Source organism: Phallusia mammillata, chromosome 2, assembly GCF_965637545.1.
Source record: "Phallusia mammillata chromosome 2, kaPhaMamm4.hap1.1, whole genome shotgun sequence".
Taxonomy (NCBI): domain Eukaryota; kingdom Metazoa; phylum Chordata; class Ascidiacea; order Phlebobranchia; family Ascidiidae; genus Phallusia; species Phallusia mammillata.
The window spans coordinates 332,210-355,063 of NC_137253.1; the positions used below are offsets into that span (position 1 = coordinate 332,210).

The 22,854-nt window shown below is 34.9% G+C and overlaps 2 long non-coding RNA genes across 4 annotated transcripts; both read right to left on the reverse strand.

The window, feature by feature from the left end:
* Nucleotides 1-11,822: 11,822 nt before the first annotated feature.
* Nucleotides 11,823-16,543, reverse strand: LOC145214257 (uncharacterized). 3 transcript variants are annotated; one of them, XR_013857006.1, is made up of 8 exons: nucleotides 15,683-16,535; nucleotides 15,321-15,559; nucleotides 14,990-15,091; nucleotides 14,349-14,547; nucleotides 13,661-13,728; nucleotides 12,930-13,395; nucleotides 12,049-12,206; nucleotides 11,823-11,986 (listed from the first exon to the last, which is right to left on the reverse strand). It is a non-coding gene; the product is annotated as an uncharacterized LOC145214257 (long non-coding RNA). The 3 variants fall into 3 exon arrangements; XR_013857005.1 differs by having other exon boundaries at nucleotides 12,049-13,395; nucleotides 15,683-16,543; XR_013857007.1 differs by lacking the exon at nucleotides 13,661-13,728 and having other exon boundaries at nucleotides 12,049-13,395; nucleotides 15,683-16,543.
* Nucleotides 16,544-17,877: 1,334 nt separating this feature from the next.
* LOC145214258 (uncharacterized) lies at nucleotides 17,878-20,909 on the reverse strand. The gene is made up of 4 exons (XR_013857008.1): nucleotides 20,456-20,909; nucleotides 19,109-20,183; nucleotides 18,528-18,835; nucleotides 17,878-18,257 (listed from the first exon to the last, which is right to left on the reverse strand). It is a non-coding gene; the product is annotated as an uncharacterized LOC145214258 (long non-coding RNA).
* Nucleotides 20,910-22,854: the final 1,945 nt, after the last annotated feature.

A 22,854-nucleotide genomic window follows, 5' to 3' on the forward strand; every position in this document is an offset into this window, starting at 1 on the left:
ATTTCATGATGACAAAAAACTCACTATCATGGTAATTGATCATTTGCAAAAAAGTTTATACCTAAAACCATTGCTTTTTAATGTCCTCATAGAGCAAAACCAAATACCGTATAAATGTAGGGGTGCATTCACGAAGAAAAGAATCTGTCAGTAAATCCAAGCTATGATTCAAATGTCTGTATGTATGTGTCCTTTGGCGACTTTGCACGCCTGTAATAAGAATACAAAAAGACATTTAGAAGTGAAATCAAAGAACTTTAAAATGCACATGTGGCTTTACCAAGCTTATAGTTCTCAACAATATTTTGTGGCAAGTGTCAGCTACACTTGACCATGAAAATTTGTTTCCGGGCCAAACATAAACAGCACAGCAATGCAGGCTAGTTATAAACAACAAAATTATGTATGCCATTCTAGTCTATCACCCCTGGTGAAGAAGATTTTATGATGACAAAAAACTCACTACCATGGTAATTGATCATTTGCAAAAAAGTTTATACCTAAAACCATTGCTTTTTTAATGTCCTTATAGAGCAAAACCAAATACCGTATAAATGTAGGGGTGCATTCATGAAGAAAAGAATCTGTCAGTAAATCCAAGCTATGATTCAAATGTCTGTATGTATGTGTCCTTTGGCGACATTGCACGCCTGTAATAAGAATACAAACAGACATTTAGAAGTGAAATCAAAGTTTAAAATGCACATGTGGCTTTACCAAGCTTATAGTTCTCAACAATATTTTGTGGCAAGTGTCAGCTACACTTGACCATGAAAATTTGTTTCCGGGCCAAACATAAACAGCACAGCAATGCAGGCTAGTTATAAACAACAAAATTATGCATGCCATTCTAGTCTATCACCCCTGGTAAAAAAGATTTCATGATGACAAAAAACTCACTATCATGGTAATTGATCATTTGCAAAAAAGTTGATACCTAAAACCATTGCTTTTTTAATGTCCTTATAGAGCAAAACCAAATACCGTATAAATGTAGGGGTGCATTCACGAAGAAAAGAATCTGTCAGTAAATCCAAGCTATGATTCAAATGTCTGTATGTATGTGTCCTTTGGCGACTTTGCACGCCTGTAATAAGAATACAAAAAGACATTTAGAAGTGAAATCAAAGAACTTTAAAATGCACATGTCGCTTTACCAAGCTTATAGATCTTAAGAATACTTTGTGGCAAGTGTCAGCTACACTTGACCATGAAAATTTGCTTCCGGGCCAAACATAAACAGCACAGCAATGCAGGATAGTTATAAACAACAAAATTATGTATGCCATTCTAGTCTATCACCCCTGGTGAAAAAGATTTTATGATGACAAAAAAATCACTACCATGGTAATTGATCATTTGTAAAAAAGTTGATACCTAAAACCATTGCTTTTTTAATGTCCTTATAGAGCAAAACCAAATACCGTATAAATGTAGGGGTGCATTCATGAAGAAAAGAATCTGTCAGTAAATCCAAGCTATGATTCAAATGTCTGTATGTATGTGTCCTTTGGCTACTTTGCACACCTGTAATAAGAATACAAACAGACATTCAGAAGTGAAATCAAAGTTTAAAATGCACAGGTGGCTTTACCAAGCATATAGTTCTCAAGAATATTGTGAGGCAAGTTTCAGCTACACTTGACCATGAAAATTTGTTTCCAGGCCAAACATAAACAGCACAGCAATGCAGGATAGTTATAGGCAACAAATTATGTATGCCATTCTAGTCTATCACCCCTGGTGAAAAAGATTTTATGATGACAAAAAATCACTACGATGGTAATTGATCATTTGTAAAAAAGTTGAAACCTAAAACCATTGAATGTCCTTATAGAGCAAAACCAAATACCGTATAAATGTAGGGGTGCATTCACGAAGAAAAGAATCTGTCAGTAAATCCAAGCTATGATTCAAATGTCTGTATGTATGTGTCCTTTGGCGACTTTGCACGCCTGTAATAAGAATACAAAAAGACATTTAGAAGTGAAATCAAAGAACTTTAAAATGCACATGTGGCTTTACCAAGCTTATAGTTCTCAAGAATATTTTGTGGCAAGTGTCAGCTACACTTGACCATGAAAATTGCAGGCTAGTTATAAACAACAAAATTATGTATGTCATTCTAGTCTATCACCCCTGGTGAAGAAGATTTTATGATGACAAAAAACTCAATACCATGGTAATTGATCATTTGCAAAAAAGTTTATACCTAAAACCATTGCTTTTTTAATGTCCTTATAGAGCAAAACCAAATACCGTATAAATGTAGGGGTGCATTCATGAAGAAAAGAATCTGTCAGTAAATCCAAGCTATGATTCAAATGTCTGTATGTATGTGTCCTTTGGCGACATTGCACGCCTGTAATAACAATACAAAAAGACTTTTAGAAGTGAAATCAAAGAACTTTAAAATGCACATGTGGCTTTACCAAGCTTATAGTTCTCAAGAATATTTTGTGGCAAGTGTCAGCTACACTTGACCATGAAAATTTGTTTCCGGGCCAAACATAAACAGCACAGCAATGCAGGCTAGTTATAAACAAAAAAATTATGTATGCCATTCTAGTCTATCACCCCTGGTGAAAAAGATTTTATGTTGACAAAAAAATCACTACCATGGTAATTGATCATTTGTAAAAAAGTTTATACCTAAAACCATTGCTTTTTTAATGTCCTTATAGAGCAAAACCAAATACCGTATAAATGTAGGGGTGCATTCACGAAGAAAAGAATCTGTCAGTAAATCCAAGCTATGATTCAAATGTCTGTATGTATGTGTCCTTTGGCGACTTTGCACGCCTGTAATAAGAATACAAAAAGACATTTAGAAGTGAAATCAAAGTTTAAAATGCACATGTGGCTTTACCAAGCTTATAGTTCTCAACAATATTTTGTGGCAAGTGTCAGCTACACTTGACCATGAAAATTTGTTTCCGGGCCAAACATAAACAGCACAGCAATGCAGGCTAGTTATAAACAACAAAATTATGCATGCCATTCTAGTCTATCACCCCTGGTAAAAAAGATTTCATGATGACAAAAAACTCACTATCATGGTAATTGATCATTTGCAAAAAAGTTGATACCTAAAACCATTGCTTTTTTAATGTCCTTATAGAGCAAAACCAAATACCGTATAAATGTAGGGGTGCATTCACGAAGAAAAGAATCTGTCAGTAAATCCAAGCTATGATTCAAATGTCGGTATGTATGTGTCCTTTGGCGACTTTGCACGCCTGTAATAAGAATACAAAAAGACATTTAGAAGTGAAATCAAAGAACTTTAAAATGCACATGTGGCTTTACCAAGCTTATAGTTCTCAACAATATTTTGTGGCAAGTGTCAGCTACACTTGACCATGAAAATTTGTTTCCGGGCCAAACATAAACAGCACAGCAATGCAGGCTAGTTATAAACAACAAATTATGTATGCCTATTCTACTCTATCATCCCTGGTGAAAAAGATTTAATGATGACAAAAAACTCACTATCATGGTAATTGATCATTTGCAAAAAAGTTGATACCTAAAACCATTGCTTTTTTAATGTCCTTATAGAGCAAAACCAAATACCGTATAAATGTAGGGGTGCATTCACGAAGAAAAGAATCTGTCAGTAAATCCAAGCTATGATTCAAATGTCTGTATGTATGTGTCCTTTGGCGACTTTGCACGCCTGTAATAAGAATACAAAAAGACATTTAGAAGTGAAATCAAAGAACTTTAAAATGCACATGTCGCTTTACCAAGCTTATAGATCTTAAGAATACTTTGTGGCAAGTGTCAGCTACACTTGACCATGAAAATTTGCTTCCGGGCCAAACATAAACAGCACAGCAATGCAGGCTAGTTATTAACAACAAAATTATGTATGCCATTCTAGTCTATCACCCCGGGTGAAGAAGATTTCATGATGACAAAAAACTCACTATCATGGTAATTGATCATTTGCAAAAAAGTTGATACCTAAAACCATTGCTTTTTAATGTCCTCATAGAGCAAAACCAAATACCGTATAAATGTAGGGGTGCATTCACGAAGGAAAGAATCTGCCAGTAAATCCAAGCTATGATTCAAATGTCTGTATGTATGTGTCCTTAGGCGACTTTGCACGCCTGTAATAAGAATACAAAAAGACATTTAGAAGTGAAATCAAAGAACTTTAAAATGCACATGTGGCTTTACCAAGCTTATAGTTCTCAACAATATTTTGTGGCAAGTGTCAGCTACACTTGACCATGAAAATTTGTTTCCGGGCCAAACATAAACAGCACAGCAATGCAGGCTAGTTATAAACAAAAAAATTATGTATGCCTATTCTACTCTATCATCCCTGGTGAAAAAGATTTAATGATGACAAAAAACTCACTATCATGGTAATTGATCATTTGCAAAAAAGTTTATACCTAAAACCATTGCTTTTTTAATGTCCTTATAGAGCAAAACCAAATACCGTATAAATGTAGGGGTGCATTCACGAAGAAAAGAATCTGTCAGTAAATCCAAGCTATGATTCAAATGTCTGTATGTATGTGTCCTTTGGCGACTTTGCACGCCTGTAATAAGAATACAAAAAGACATTTAGAAGTGAAATCAAAGAACTTTAAAATGCACATGTCGCTTTACGAAGCTTATAGTTCTCAAGAATATTTTGTGGCAAGTGTCAGCTACACTTGACCATGAAAATTTGTTTCCGGGCCAAACATAAACAGCACAGCAATGCAGGCTAGTTATAAACAACAAAATTATGTATGCCATTCTAGTCTATCACCCATGGTAAAAAAGATTCAATGATGACAAAAAACTTACTATCACGGTAATTGATCATTTGCAAAAAAGTTGATACCTAAAACGTAGTTTGCACGGCTCGTAATTCGTTCATGTAAGCAAAACGTAAATGACAAGCGAACTTCTTTTTTTTTCGAGGGCAAGACTATTAACGCGATTAAATCAGGTCGTTCTTAATATACCTTATTGGCCATAAAACGTAAACAAAATGAGATAAAATTAAACGGTTTTCACGGGCCAATTCGGAATTGCAATCAGACATAGCTTGCAAAGTTTTAATTCGTTCATGTAAGCAAAACGGAAATGACAAGCGAACTTCATTTTTTTTTCGAGGGCAAGACTATTAACGCGATTAAATCAGGTCGTTCTTAATATACCTTATTGGCCATAAAACGTAAACGAAATGAGATAAAATTAAACGGTTTTCACGAGCCAATTCGGAATTGCAGTCAGAAATAGCTTGAAAAGTTTTAATTCGTTCATGTAAGCAAAACGTAAATGACAAGCGAACTTCTTCTTTTTTCGAGGGCAAGACTATTAACGCGATTAAATCAGGTCGTTCTTAATATACCTTATTGGCCATAAAACGTAAACGAAATGAGATAAAATTAAACGGTTTTCACGAGCCAATTCGGAATTGCAGTCAGAAATAGCTTGAAAAGTTTCAATTCGTTCATGTAAGCAAAACGGAAATGACAAGCGAACTTCATTTTTTTTTCGAGTGCAAGACTATTAACGCGATTAAATCAGGTCGTTCTTAATATACCTTATTGGCCATAAAACGTAAACGAAATGAGATAAAATTAAACGGTTTTCACGAGCCAATTCGGAATTGCAGTCAGAAATAGCTTGAAAAGTTTCAAATCGTTCATGTAAGCAAAACGGAAATGACAAGCGAACTTCATTTTTTTTCGAGTGCAAGACTATTAACGCGATTAAATCAGGTCGTTCTTAATATACCTTATTGGCCATAAAACGTAAACGAAATGAGATAAAATTAAACGGTTTTCACGAGCCAATTCGGAATTGCAGTCAGAAATAGCTTGAAAAGTTACAGTTCGTTCATGTAAGCAAATCGGAAATGACAAGCGAACTTCATTTTTTTTTTCGAGGGCAAGACTATTAACGCGATTAAATCAGGTCGTTCTTAATATACCTTATTGGCCATAAAACGTAAACGAAATGAGATAAAATTAAACGGTTTTCACGAGCCAATTCGGAATTGCAGTCAGAAATAGCTTGAAAAGTTTCAAATCGTTCATTTAAGCAAAACGGAAATGACAAGCGAACTTCATTTTTTTTTCGAGTGCAAGACTATTAACGCGATTAAATCAGGTCGTTCTTAATATACCTTATTGGCCATAAAACGTAAACGAAATGAGATAAAATTAAACGGTTTTCACGAGCCAATTCGGAATTGCAGTCAGACACAGCTTGCAAAGTTTTAATTCGTTCATGTAAGCAAAACGGAAATGACAAGCGAACTTCATTTTTTTTTCGAGTGCAAGACTATTAACGCGATTAAATCAGGTCGTTCTTAATATACCTTATTGGCCATAAAACGTAAACGAAATGAGATAAAATTAAACAGTTTTCACGAGCCAATTCGGAATTGCAGTCAGAAATAGTTTGAAAAGTTTTAATTCGTTCATGTAAGCAAAACGGAAATGACAAGCGAACTTCATTTTTTTTTCGAGGGCAAGACTATTAACGCGATTAAATCAGGTCGTTCTTAATATACCTTATTGGCCATAAAACGTAAACGAAATGAGATAAAATTAAACGGTTTTCACGAGCCAATTCGGAATTGCAGTCAGAAATAGCTTGAAAAGTTTTAATTCGTTCATGTAAGCAAAACGGAAATGACAAGCGAACTTCATTTTTTTTTCGAGGGCAAGACTATTAACGCGATTAAATCAGGTCGTTCTTAATATACCTTATTGGCCATAAAACGTAAACGAAATGAGATAAAATTAAACGGTTTTCACGAGCCAATTCGGAATTGCAGTCAGAAATAGCTTGCAAAGTTTTAATTCGTTCATGTAAGCAAAACGGAAATGGCAAGCGAACTTTATTTTTTTTCGAGGGCAAGACTATTAACGCGATTAAATCAGGTCGTTCTTAATATACCTTATTGACCATAAAACGTAAACGAAATGAGATAAAATTAAACGGTTTTCACGAGCCAATTCGGAATTGCAGTCAGAAATAGCTTGAAAAGTTTCAATTCGTTCATGTAAGCAAATCGGAAATGACAAGCGAACTTCATTTTTTTTCGAGTGCAAGACTATTAACGCGATTAAATGAGGTCGTTCTTAATATACCTTATTGGCCATAAAACGTAAACGAAATGAGATAAAATTAAACGGTTTTCACGAGCCAATTCGGAATTGCAGTCAGAAATAGCTTGAAAAGTTTCAATTCGTTCATGTAAGCAAAACGGAAATGACAAACGAACTTCATTGTTTTTTCGAGGGCAAGACTATTAACGCGATTAAATGAGGTCGTTCTTAATATACCTTATTGGCCATAAAACGTAAACGAAATGAGATAAAATTAAACGGTTTTCACGAGCCAATTCGGAATTGCAGTCAGAAATAGCTTGCAAAGTTTTAATTCGTTCATGTAAGCAAAACGGAAATGGCAAGCGAACTTTATTTTTTTTCGAGGGCAAGACTATTAACGCGATTAAATCAGGTCGTTCTTAATATACCTTATTGACCATAAAACGTAAACGAAATGAGATAAAATTAAACGGTTTTCACGAGCCAATTCGGAATTGCAGTCAGAAATAGCTTGAAAAGTTTCAATTCGTTCATGTAAGCAAAACGGAAATGACAAGCGAACTTCATTTTTTTTTCGAGTGCAAGACTATTAACGCGATTAAATCAGGTCGTTCTTAATATACCTTATTGGCCATAAAACGTAAACGAAATGAGATAAAATTAAACGGTTTTCACGAGCCAATTCGGAATTGCAGTCAGAAATAGCTTGAAAAGTTTCAAATCGTTCATGTAAGCAAAACGGAAATGACAAGCGAACTTCATTTTTTTTTCGAGTGCAAGACTATTAACGCGATTAAATCAGGTCGTTCTTAATATACCTTATTGGCCATAAAACGTAAACGAAATGAGATAAAATTAAACGGTTTTCGCGAGCCAATTCGGAATTGCAGTCAGAAATAGCTTGAAAAGTTACAGTTCGTTCATGTAAGCAAATCGGAAATGACAAGCGAACTTCATTTTTTTTTCGAGTGCAAGACTATTAACGCGATTAAATCAGGTCGTTCTTAATATACCTTATTGGCCATAAAACGTAAACGAAATGAGATAAAATTAAACGGTTTTCACGAGCCAATTCGGAATTGCAGTCAGACACAGCTTGCAAAGTTTTAATTCGTTCATGTAAGCAAAACGGAAATGACAAGCGAACTTCATTTTTTTTTCGAGTGCAAGACTATTAACGCGATTAAATCAGGTCGTTCTTAATATACCTTATTGGCCATAAAACGTAAACGAAATGAGATAAAATTAAACAGTTTTCACGAGCCAATTCGGAATTGCAGTCAGAAATAGTTTGAAAAGTTTTAATTCGTTCATGTAAGCAAAACGGAAATGACAAGCGAACTTCATTTTTTTTTCGAGGGCAAGACTATTAACGCGATTAAATCAGGTCGTTCTTAATATACCTTATTGGCCATAAAACGTAAACGAAATGAGATAAAATTAAACGGTTTTCACGAGCCAATTCGGAATTGCAGTCAGAAATAGCTTGAAAAGTTTTAATTCGTTCATGTAAGCAAAACGTAAATGACAAGCGAACTTCTTTTTTTTTTCGAGGGCAAGACTATTAACGCGATTAAATCAGGTCGTTCTTAATATACCTTATTGACCATAAAACGTAAACGAAATGAGATAAAATTAAACAGTTTTCACGAGCCAATTCGGAATTGCAGTCAGAAATAGCTTGAAAAGTTTTAATTCGTTCATGTAAGCAAAACGGAAATGACAAGCGAACTTCATTTTTTTTTCGAGGGCAAGACTATTAACGCGATTAAATCAGGTCGTTCTTAATATACCTTATTGGCCATAAAACGTAAACGAAATGAGATAAAATTAAACGGTTTTCACGAGCCAATTCGGAATTGCAGTCAGAAATAGCTTGCAAAGTTTTAATTCGTTCATGTAAGCAAAACGGAAATGGCAAGCGAACTTTATTTTTTTTCGAGGGCAAGACTATTAACGCGATTAAATCAGGTCGTTCTTAATATACCTTATTGACCATAAAACGTAAACGAAATGAGATAAAATTAAACGGTTTTCACGAGCCAATTCGGAATTGCAGTCAGAAATAGCTTGAAAAGTTTCAATTCGTTCATGTAAGCAAATCGGAAATGACAAGCGAACTTCATTTTTTTTCGAGTGCAAGACTATTAACGCGATTAAATGAGGTCGTTCTTAATATACCTTATTGGCCATAAAACGTAAACGAAATGAGATAAAATTAAACGGTTTTCACGAGCCAATTCGGAATTGCAGTCAGAAATAGCTTGAAAAGTTTCAATTCGTTCATGTAAGCAAAACGGAAATGACAAACGAACTTCATTGTTTTTTCGAGGGCAAGACTATTAACGCGATTAAATGAGGTCGTTCTTAATATACCTTATTGGCCATAAAACGTAAACGAAATGAGATAAAATTAAACGGTTTTCACGAGCCAATTCGGAATTGCAGTCAGAAATAGCTTGCAAAGTTTTAATTCGTTCATGTAAGCAAAACGGAAATGGCAAGCGAACTTTATTTTTTTTCGAGGGCAAGACTATTAACGCGATTAAATCAGGTCGTTCTTAATATACCTTATTGACCATAAAACGTAAACGAAATGAGATAAAATTAAACGGTTTTCACGAGCCAATTCGGAATTGCAGTCAGAAATAGCTTGAAAAGTTTCAAATCGTTCATGTAAGCAAAACGGAAATGACAAGCGAACTTCATTTTTTTTTCGAGTGCAAGACTATTAACGCGATTAAATCAGGTCGTTCTTAATATACCTTATTGGCCATAAAACGTAAACGAAATGAGATAAAATTAAACGGTTTTCACGAGCCAATTCGGAATTGCAGTCAGAAATAGCTTGAAAAGTTTTAATTCGTTCATGTAAGCAAAACGGAAATGACAAGCGAACTTCATTTTTTTTTCGAGGGCAAGACTATTAACGCGATTAAATCAGGTTGTTCTTAATATACCTTATTGACCATAAAACGTAAACGAAATGAGATAAAATTAAACGGTTTTGACGAGCCAATTCGGAATTTTAGTCAGAAATAGCTTGAAAAGTTTTAAATCGTTCATGTAAGCAAAACGGAAATGGCAAGCGAACTTTATTTTTTTTGAGGGCAAGACTATTAACGCGATTAAATCAGGTCGTTCTTAATATACCTTATTGGCCATAAAACGTAAACGAAATGAGATAAAATTAAACGGTTTTCACGAGCCAATTCGGAATTGCATTTAGACATAGCTTGCAAAGTTACAGTTCGTTCATGTAAGCAAATCGGAAATGACAAGCGAACTTCATTTTTTTTTCGAGTGCAAGACTATTAACGCGATTAAATCAGGTCGTTCTTAATATACCTTATTGACCATAAAACGTAAACGAAATGAGATAAAATTAAACGGTTTTCACGAGCCAATTCGGAATTGCAGTCAGAAATAGCTTGAAAAGTTTCAATTCGTTCATGTAAGCAAAACGGAAATGACAAGCGAACTTCATTTTTTTTTCGAGGGCAAGACTATTAACGCGATTAAATCAGGTCGTTCTTAATATACCTTATTGGCCATAAAACGTAAACGAAATGAGATAAAATTAAACGGTTTTCACGAGCCAATTCGGAATTGCAGTCAGAAATAGCTTGAAAAGTTTCAATTCGTTCATGTAAGCAAAACGGAAATGACAAGCGAACTTCATTTTTTTTCGAGGGCAAGACTATTAACGCGATTAAATCAGGTCGTTCTTAATATACCTTATTGGCCATAAAACGTAAACGAAATGAGATAAAATTAAACGGTTTTCACGAGCCAATTCGGAATTGCAGTCAGAAATAGCTTGAAAAGTTTCAATTCGTTCATGTAAGCAAAACGGAAATGATAAGCGAACTTCTTTTTTTTGAGGGCAAGACTATTAACGCGATTAAATCAGGTCGTTCTTAATACACCTTATTGGCCATAAAACGTAAACGAAATGAGATAAAATTAAACGGTTTTCACGAGCCAATTCGGAATTGCATTTAGACATAGCTTGAAAAGTTACAGTTCGTTCATGTAAGCAAAACGGAAATGACAAGCGAACTTCATACTGTTTTTCGGGGGCACGACTATTAACGCGATTAAATCAGGTCGTTCTTATGTACCTTATTGGCCATAAAACGTAAAATAAATGAGATAAAATTAAACGGTTTTCACGAGCCAATTCGGAATTGCATTTAGACATAGCTTGAAAAGTTTCAATTCGTTCATGTAAGCACAACGGAAATGACAAGCGAACTTCATTTTTTTTCGAGTGCAAGACTATTAACGCGATTAAATCAGGTCGTTCTTAATATACCTTATTGGCCATAAAACGTAAACGAAATGAGATAAAATTAAACGGTTTTCACGAGCCAATTCGGAATTGCATTTAGACATAGCTTGAAAAGTTTCAATTCGTTCATGTAAGCACAACGGAAATGACAAGCGAACTTCATTTTTTTTCGAGTGCAAGACTATTAACGCGATTAAATCAGGTCGTTCTTAATATACCTTATTGGCCATAAAACGTAAACGAAATGAGATAAAATTAAACGGTTTTCACGAGCCAATTCGGAATTGCATTTAGACATAGCTTGAAAAGTTTCAATTCGTTCATGTAAGCAAAACGGAAATGACAAGCGAACTTCATACTGTTTTTCGGGGGCACGACTATTAACGCGATTAAATCAGGTCGTTCTTATGTACCTTATTGGCAAGGGATGGGCGAAGCCGAGCTAGAACCCGAGTACTCGGTACCGAGCACTGTTGTTTTGATGCTCGCTGCTCGGCTGAGCAGTTGCACAAACTGACCCGAGTATGAAATTTGCATATTTATGCCCTGCAGTGTGCCAAAGAGTTTCCAAGAACAGGCTGTGGGATTTGTTTGTGGGCAACACATAAACACTGCACTACAAAGAACAGGAATATAAATACAAAAATAGGTATAATTTACAGGAGCTACCTTGGTTACCTGTGTGAAATTGCAAGGACAACATTTTTGTGCGTATACTTCTGATCATGCAGCAAAAGCACTTTTTATTGCAATGATTCCTTCCACATCCTGCATCACCACTGCATCCTGCTAAGACAACAGCTCACATGGAAAGTGAATGGAACTTATTTGGTCACCTACAATACATGCAAAGAACAGTAGGTAAGGCAAACAAAAAATGTTTAGATGAACACATGTTGGATTATGTGACCAAGCAAACCAGTTAAAAACAGAAAAGTTTAACATCTCAAAGGAATACATTGGGGCATTAAACAACAGAAAACTAGAAGGGTGGCTTAGAACACATTGCCCTTGCAGAAACACTATGATCTATTTTAAAACATAAATTAATTTCCTATGCTTATTTTGTATTGAGTCCCATATTAGCCATCGTCTTTTATAACCTTGGTTGTTTCTGCAGGCAAAAACTCATGGGTCCCCACACATGCAAAGTTGAAAATAATGCAATTCAATAGATAACAATGAGTAAGTTTGGTATTGTGAAGACAAACACAGTGATTGGTACTGTGCATATCTAAATATGTTATATGGAGTAAAAACTATTTAAATTGAAAAACTCATTGTAAGGGGCTAGTAGGATAACTAATTGAGGTTCAACACAAACAAACTTAAAAGTCGGAAACCACAATGACTCAATTAATAGTACTGCAAAATTTCAGTCCAATCTGCCAACATTTAAAATTTTAACCACTAGAGGTGTTTTAAACAACAACCGTTAATGTTTCTGACGTCAAAGGGCTGTTAACAACCCCCGAACTGCAATGGTGCAATAACGATAATTGGCATACTTTACAAGCTATCCAAATTTTAGCCAATTCTGACATTGTTTACAAACTCACCCATTTTAGGGGGCTGGTGGAGTAAATACTACGAGTATCCAAGTGGGATGCACATTTACATAACTATATCTACCATCTGTATAAGTTTCAGCCACATCCATCAAGCATTTGATAGAAAAACAAGTCGGGGGAAAATACCTATTTTAGGGGGCTAGTGGGGTAAATACTGAGGTTATCAACAAAAACAAAGTGAGATGAACATCTACATGACTATATCTACCATCCGTGTAAATTTCAGGAAAAGCCATCAAACATTAAATTAAAAAAAAGAGTCGGACAAACTTTGGGTAGGAGAAAAGAGAAGAAAAAAACAAAAACATTTTGAGTAAAATCAATATGTGTCCCCTTCAGGGAAAGGGACCCATAATAATCCAATCTTTTCTATATCAGGCTTGCATAAAAGACTCATGATGGATGTCACTTGTAATCTGGATGAACACATGTTGGATCATGTGACCAAACAAACCTGTTAAAAACAGAAAAGTTTAACATCTAAAAGGAAAATATACCTGTGCATCAAACAACAAAAAAACAACAGCTACCAATGGTTTGAGCAGAATCTACACCAGTGGTGTTTAACCTATGTGTTGCGACCTAAGATAGGGTTGTTTACCATTTTAGTGGGGGTCACGAATGCTTTCGATAAACATGCTACTCCAAGAGTATTTTATTCCAAACCATGTAGTATATACATTAAAATCAAACAAATAAAAGTTGACATATCACATCACATTAAAATTCCTAATTAAAAGATGCTGTGCTGTCTCTTAAAACAAAGAAGTTAGCCAATATCTCAAACCTAAAACAAAATCAACAATATATAAATTTAAGATCTAATCCAGTGGTTCTTAACCTGTGGGTAGTTACCCCCAAAGTGGTAATTTGGCATTTTAAAAGGGGTAACATAGATTTTCTGTTATAGTTATTTTTAGATTCTTAATTATCATTATTGTAACCAGCAAAAATTTTGTAATGAGGGTAAAATTTATTCAAAATAATTCAATAAAAAGTTAAACTAAATAAATTTCTCCGCGTCCTGCAACGTTTTCAAAATAAAAAAGAAGTAACTTCGATGGCAAATGTTGTTATGCACTTCTACTCTAACAGTCTCAATATGTTTCACTCATAACCATGCTATTTGTGATGTCATCAAACTAGAACTAGAGTCTCTTGTAAATATCTGTTTCGTATACAGTTGACGGTATAGTCCAGTTAGTGATAAGAACCACTGATCTAATCAAAGCTGTAAATACATCGATTCTATATTTGTTTTCTACACACTAAAGCAGAAGATGACAATATGTTTGCCACAACTCATTGCCAGGCTGTGGGATTTGTTTAGGTACAACACATAAACATTACACTACAAAAAAAACAGGAAAAAGACTAATTGTATAAGTGTCATTTTGCAGCATTTACCTAGGATAGCTGTTCGAAATTGCAAAGACAGCATTTTTGTGTACATACGCTGGTGGATACTTCTGATCATGCAGCAAAAGCACTGTATTTTGTAGCCCAAATGAGTTTATTGCAAAGATTTCTTCTACCTCCTGCATCACCACTGCATCCCGCTAAGACAATAGTTCGCATGGAAAGCGAATTGAACTTATGTGGCCACCTGCAACATAAATATAAAAAGAGCAGTACATAAGGCAAACAAAAAATGTTTGGCGAGAAAATGTGTTATGGTACTATTCGCCAAAGATCCACCTAGGAGCCTCTTAAATATTTGAGGACACTGGTTGAAAAACCTACATGTGCCAAGAAACACTCAACTAATGATTTATACTATGAATAAATTAATCTGCCTTACAATGCATGGTATGTACCTACAGCCCCATCGCCTAACTGAGTCAAAAACTATTATATACATACACATTTTTGCTTGCTACTGAGCCTTTTACTGATACCGGGCTCGCTGTCATCAAAAAGTCAACCAGCAGTATCATGTCTCATTCAAAGAGCTTTATAGTGGAGAAGAGCATGCTACTCCAAACCATGTAGCATATACATTAAAATAAAACAAATAAAACTTAACATATCACCTCACATTAAAATACCTCATTAATAGATGCTGTGCTGTCTTCAAAAAAATAATATCCATCAGTTTTCTAATTGGTATCATAAGTGTGTGCCTCAGCGGGTTAGCCAATATCTCAAACCTAAAACAAAATCAACAATATAAATTTAAGATCAAATCATAGCACTAAATGCATTTGATTCTATATCATATTTGTATCCCTAAATTTTACAGCATATAGGATACAAGAGAAAATCCAAATTATCGCACAGGCCATTTCGGACTAGGTACCAATTGGACATAATTCGGCTGTATAGTACTGTTCCAAGGCTAACAGCTAAACAGTAGAAAACTACAACACACATGCCCACCTTTCAGATGTTGAATGTTGTTCTAAAGTCTTTGCTTAGAACGAAAAAACTGCCTCAGCCGTCCAAGCCCACCAGCTGCATCTTCACAGGACAGTGATATAAGGTAGGTGACTGGCAATGGAAAAATAGCACCCAATCTTGTCATAATTTAAGCTGGAGTAGAAGACAAAGTTTGGATACCATTCTCTCTGTTGCAATTCAGATCTTTGGAATGAATTGAATATTAATACTCTAGAAACCTGACAAAACATAAGGTACAAGTTAAAGTTCGTACAAGGCAGAAAAGTTTCTTAGTAAACTGTAAAACAGGGTCACAGAGCTGCCGCTGAAAATTTTAAAATATCCCAAGGTTCATCACTTACCAAAAATTCCAAGGTTTGTCGAAAAATCACAAGTTCACCTAAAAAATGGCAAACACACAATATATATCTAATCTAGTGCAGGCAACATAATTATTATAGTACGCCAGAACCCAGCCACCACGTACCTTCAAACAGACGCTAAGAAATACCAGTAAAATACGAAAGAAAAAATAGTTTTTGTGTACATCTTTTTACTGGTACATGATACATCGAAAAAGCAATAATGCTGGCCTGACTTACTAGTTTTGACAGTGTTTTTCAATCAACTTACACGGCTTCGATCACTAAATTGACAAAGCACTGTTATGCAAACTGTTAATTCAAAAAATGGATTTTGAAAAACGATTATTTTTGATGAAAAATGGTAATAAGTTAACCTTAAACGTATTCAACGGATAATATAAAAAAATCCCAAGATTTAAAACGTTTTTTCCAAAGTCCCAAGCTCAGCACTGAAATCCCAAGATCTTGGGAAAAATCCCAAGGAGTGGCAGCCCTGCTGAGTTACCTAACGATTCTGTCTTTAATCTTTATATATCTGCGACAAAACGACCAAGAACAGTCTCAAGGTCTCAACTTTTAAGACACAAATTTTCACCACGTCTGTTTACAAACAGCTGATGACGTAATGTTTATTTTCACAGCTGTTCAAAAAACATGTTTCGCGCTCAATAATTTTCGGAAATAAATGCACATTAACGAACTTCTGAACTTGCAATTCCATCGAGGCGTAAAAGTTTAACTTGTAAATCACTTGTGCAGCAAAAAGACGCAATCTACTACCGTTCTTGGACCAATGAACGTTACTTCTTTATTTGAGTTTGCATTCGGCAAAAGGTTAGCACGCGATCATTTTTTAATGAAAAAGCATTTATTCCCCATTCATTGGCACAAAACAAAACCGGACATAGCAAGCAGTAGCTGAATTTCGGCACTGGAAATTTCTGAAAAAATGTTACGTCATAACTAAACACTGAAATCATATTTGTCAATTTAGGAATTATTACGTCACATTTATTAGATTCAGAAAACTGTACCAAAAAAGTTTGAAAACAATTGCGATCAATTAAGACACCAAATATTATTTTAACTCCAAAAGTACAATTTTTTTCCCAAATTCATGCCACAATTGATAACAAAGTATTTTTTTTATGGTATCACTTTTCATGACATGGTCGTTAGTGCGTGACCAAATTTCCACAAAAAGCTTGTCAACAAACATTTTTTGACAAATCTCAACGTTTACATGTGATTTTATGGATTCCTTTTATTCTATGTTTAAATAAATCTCTGTCTGCCTTATCAAGTAACAGCACAAACATAATAAAGAGATATTTTACACAATGCAAAGCAACACGGACGGATCTAAAAGAAAACTTTATTTACGCCAAAAACATGCACCAGATTTTGAACACAAGCGAAAGCATACATAATAGGATCCACTAAAATAGGACATTTCATTTACTGGAACCATGCCTTCTACAAAACACATCTTCTATTAAAACTATTTCAGCAACCTTACTGTCTGAGGCGATGCAATGTCAAATGTTTTCAAGCAGGAAGGTTTGTGAAATCAAGGGACACACAAATGAACATATACAGCAATTAGGCTACAAATACAAAGTAGAAACAACAATTGGTGCTGAAAGGATAGGGGTTTGTATCCACATAAGTTAGCCTGTTTGAATCAAAACATAAAAATAACAGCTTGAATTTAAATGTAACATGTCTTATCTTATGTTACCTTCTGAGACCAACACATTACACCCAAAATCAAAAACGGAAAAACACAATCCCACTATACGCACACATGGCTTAAAGAGTGTAAATTTGTAAAGTATATTCTATGACCGGCTTCAATTAAACAGCTTTAAAAACCTACAGTGAAGAAAAAGGTTCAAAAACCAGGGGTTTCCGTACTTTGCCATAACACAAAACACTTGCTGTAAAAAAATTGCATACCCGACACATTAAACCATCAATGCTCTGGTGGATAATCTTGAAAATACCGTATAAAAGTGTGTGTGTGTGTGTGGGGGGGGGGGGGGGGGGACAAAGAAAATAATCCATCAGTAAATCCAAGCTATGACTCAAATGTTGGTATGTATGTGTCCTTCTGCTACTGTGCAAGCCTGAAATAAGAATACAAAAAGACATTTAGAAATGAAATCACAGTTTAATATGTATATGTGGCTTTGCCAAGCATATACTGGTCAAAAATATTTAGCCCCAAGGGTCAGCCTACACTTGCCTAAGAAAATTGGTTTCCAGGCCAAACATAAACAGCTTAGCAATGTGACTTAGTTGTTTTTAGAAACTAACACTGCCTATTACTTAGGTGAAATATATATGTCTAAATAAAACAGTGGACGACTTCAGACTTGTCAAAGTTTTTAGTCTGTCACATATTTGTAAAGTTAAATCCCAACATCCCACCTTTTCTTTGTGTAATTTATCTCCCATTTCCCTAGTTCAGGTAAAGGTTTGTTGCTTAATAACCCTGACTCATCGTTGGACAACTGCTTAGACACTCACTTTGACAACAATGACTCATCAGTATTTTGTTGCTCAGCATCTGAAAAAGCAATTGTAAGTTCTTAAAAAGCCAAACAAAATAAATACAAACCAGCAAAATGCATAAAAATGTTGACACTTCTTTACAAATTAAATTTGCATAATGAAGTTTGTACTGATGTGTGTAATAAGAAAAACAATAAAGGAATCATAATAAAATAAAAAAGTGTATTCTGAATGTCAATAAATATGATAATAGTAACATATCAAACCTCTGCAAACACCTCAACTAACGGACAAATCATTTGGAAATCGCAGCAAGGGACATTACCAGGATTGTTGTGAAATGTCAAAGTTGAAGGGTCGTCAAACTCATCACTGAACGGGATGTCAACATTACTAGGATGCGTCGAATCATCGATTATTTCTACTGTAAACTAGTCGTTTGTAGCAAAATATGAGGTTTTATTTAAATCTGGACTTCCAGGCATGGAGGTGGCACCTTTCTGGGTTTGTTTGAGCTCTTCTGTCACCCGATGGCTAAATGTCCGCCCAAATATGCAACTGTCGGCAGATGCGGAGATTAAGTGAGAGCAACCGCTACCTCTGAATGCCGGCTGATCATGCAAATACAATCTCCTGCGAGACAAACAAAAGATTCTTGTTAAAAATGTTAATTGGAAAAGCAGTTGCAAATACATTAAAGCAATTTAAAAACTGATGCAGAAAAAATGCAAACTTGTAAAAGGCCAGTATTGTGACATTCCTACCATGAGTAAATTTGCTAGACATACATTTAGTCATTTGACATGAATAAAACATGTTTGATTGAATTAAGTGGAAATACTTATTAATACTGCATAACTGCAAATTGCTTTTCAATTTTCTCATTAAATGCAAACCAACACTGACCTGTGGTGTACTGGAGGACATAGATGTTTTTATCAACACACGAGGTTGCAACAAGCGTTTTGCACCAAAGATGTCATATTCGGTTAAATTGCAGCTGCACGCAACAAGCACTGAATCATCGATGAATAAAATCCACAGTTAGAATGGCTGGGTTTAAAATTTTGTGGATTTGCTTACTCAACAATGTCCATGTCAGCCATCGAGTGTTTCTCAATGTAATGTTGTTCTCAACTGATGTCAGTTGTAGTAGTAGAGAGACTTGTCTGTTCCACAGCTCATTAGTCGAAACTGTAATTATAAATCTGATTTAGACCAAGAATTGTCAGCATCAAGATTAAACAACTATGCTCTCTGTTAAACAACATAATGAGACTAAAACACAAAAATCACAAAAGTGGTACAAAAACAAATGAAGCTGAAAACTGGACACTTTCACTGTGACTGATATATATATATATAATTAAGAAAGCTTAGGCAAAGTAAAAAGCAATGTACAAAGAAAGGTTCGGAAAAAAGTCAGATTTTTAAATGTTACACATTTGGTTCAAACAAAGGCAAATCACTTAAACGTGCATGTTGCATTTGCCAAATTTACCCTTGTTAACTTGTATCATTCAAATTTCAGCGTTTTAATGCAGTTTATTGTAGTTCATGTAAATGATACTTAGTGCATTGAATTTACATTTTGTGTCAACTGGGTCGAATTAGCCACACCAGTGACAGTTTACCTCGGGAAACATTGCTGTCCAGATCACAATAAAAAATTATATAAGACTTGGATTAGATATTCTAGAATCAAAACAACTATTCTAAAATACCTAGTTATACTAGTTTCAACTTCCCTACATGACAGTTTACCTCATAATCTCGGTTCGCAAACTTCACAGCAGTGACGGCAGCAGAATGATCAGCTATCGTGTTGGACGGAATATAATCATCAGTAAACATGTGAACACATCGATCTCTACTCGCGCTTGCAAGCATCGAACCACGGTGAGAATAATCCATGCCTAATATATCCCCGTCGTGTGACGAAATAAATGATATCCTCTTAAACGTCATAAGGTCGTACACACTAAAAACAAATGATTGGTTGTCATAAAAAACGCAAAACTATTTAGTCTTAAGGATTACAAAAAAACAAATCCAAAATAACAACTTAAAACCAAATTCCAAATTTACTGTGGCTTGGAAAAACAAGCTAAAATAGGTGCAGTCTAGAAACCAGCGATGAAATTACTGATGCATATTTATGATAAAGAGTGTTAAATTGTGTGCAGAATTCCCCAATGTGCCCAGACATAAAGATGACTACAAATTGAATTAGGAAGTATGTTGAATACATACTGCTGGATACTCCCACTCCTGTCGCCAACCGCATGTGTTTGCCGTCATTATGAACAGAAATGCAACGTGCTTCAACCGATGTTTTAGTGTCCGTGGAGTGTTTCTCCATACTTTCCAATTGAATTGTGTGTTTCAGAACCTACAAATATTCAATAACTAACTTATTGCTCGTTCAATACATATATCCTACAAACAGCCACAATATATAATGTTCTTATTGATCGTCCAATACATATATCCTACAAACAGCCACAATATATAAGGTTCGTACACATGTTTGGTCATCGATTTTCCAAATCCTGACTCTGCCGTCATTTGAAACCGAAACAAAACAGCTGACTCAGCACAATCAGGAAGAGTCTGCAAAAACACCATAAGGAAGAAACTATTATTACATGTAAACAGGGTTTTGTGCCCCAGTGATTTAAATCAGTGACAAAAATAAAACAAGAATTTGACTAAATAAATTAAATCAGAAAAACTTTTCTGAATTTGGTTTACATTTACAATTCCACTGTTATAACTAGAAGAGTGGCTTTCTGATATACTTCCATTTTATATATTCTATACGATATTTACCAATTTACTATACACATCATTTGATCTACACATATGATTGTTTTTGTAAACAAAAACTAATGGGTCCCCACACGTGCGTTTGTGCGGATTTACAGTAAACAAATGTTGCGGTGATTTTTACATTCTTAAGGACAAATTTTTAGAAAGCATTAACCCAACAATAAAAAAAAATGTTTGTATTCTTTTTGCAATATTATTGTCATGTAATTACAAAATTAAAAAAACGTAACAAAGACTTAAATCTAATCTCTTGCTTTGACCCAGATATAGTCCTCCAAGGTCGGGTTTTGAACACAATTTTTTTTAGAATGCTGTAACAGTTGTGTTACAGACACTTTAAATTAAAAAGCAATTTGCTACAAGTGTATACATAACAAATTGTTTTTCGTTTAACTTTGTTTCGCAAAACGAGTACCATTGACCTGTAGTAACCTTTCAGGGTGCACACGCCAAACGACTGTTTGACCTTTTGACACCGTTTTCAATAGCACGCCGTCATTCGTGTTCAACAATACTGTTAAGCCTAATTTATACATGCCTTGAGTATTGACTCCTTAATTGATTGTCAAAAAACGCTACGTTATAAAGAAAGTTCTGAGCTGTGCTTGTAATACCGACTAGTTGACCTTAAGTAACCCGTGATCATGCAGCGACCAACCTGACAGCGAGCATTTAAAAAAACATTTCTTTGGCAAAAAAGTCAAGTTAATTGTTTCATCTTAATTAACAAAGTTTTTCTTGACATGTACAAAACCGAAGCACGGTTATTAGGCTTAAATCACGTCATAGGTGTAAAACCTTCGCCAAAACTAAAAATGTGAGTGATAACTTAATAAAACGACATAGCATTTCTGTGCAAAACAGCTGATTTCTAATCACTGAAACGACGTCTCGTAAAACGTCTGTCCGACGTCAAGCTGAGCCCTCCCGCTATCGTAAACCAGTGAGTTACTCTCTTGGTACTTCTGCCTACAGTGTCTTTCTTGACCAAACGAGCGTTAGACACATTTACATTTCGGGGGCCTGTGGGTGAACCTCTGGGTCATACGGGGTCAAAATTCACATGGACCATTTTAGACCAATATCTGTAATGTGTGTAAATTTGAAAAAGTTTGAACCATTATTTCTTGACCAAAACATGGGAACAATAGCCGTGCTAAAAATTTCACGTTTTGGGGTGCTGTGGGTGAACCGAGGGATCAAACGGGGTCAAAAGTCACATGGACCATGTTTAGACCAATATCTGTCATGTGTGTAAATTTGGAAAAGTTTGAACCAATCTTTCTTGACCAAAACGTGGGAACAAATCTGCGTTAGAAAGAAAAAAAGAAAAAAGAAAAAAAAAGATAGACAAAAACAATATGTGTCCCCTTCAGGGAAGGGAACCCATAATTAGTGTGGAGCAGACAATTTACACTCACGAGACATGATTACAGCAGCTGACGTTACAACATTTCATTCATTTTCAGCAACTACTGATGATATTTGAATAGTTATAGTAAGTCTATTGACATAAGCTTTTATACTTTTTGTTATGAATTATGTTATGATCTCCATGGATGTGAGGGGTACAGAAACTGACAATGCTTTTTTTGAGCACATTTAACATTTAAAAAAAATCACTAAAAAATGATCAGTCACTGTTTTTCAGTATTTTGGATATCGAAGAGCAGTGTGTCCCGATTAATAACATTTATTGTTTACAATTGTCTTATGAGATGAAATATAATTTTTTTAGTGATGTAACTTCAATATATGTATGTTACAAAGACAAACCTTGATTTCCTAGACACACGAGCTGTGAAACCTGGAAACTGAAG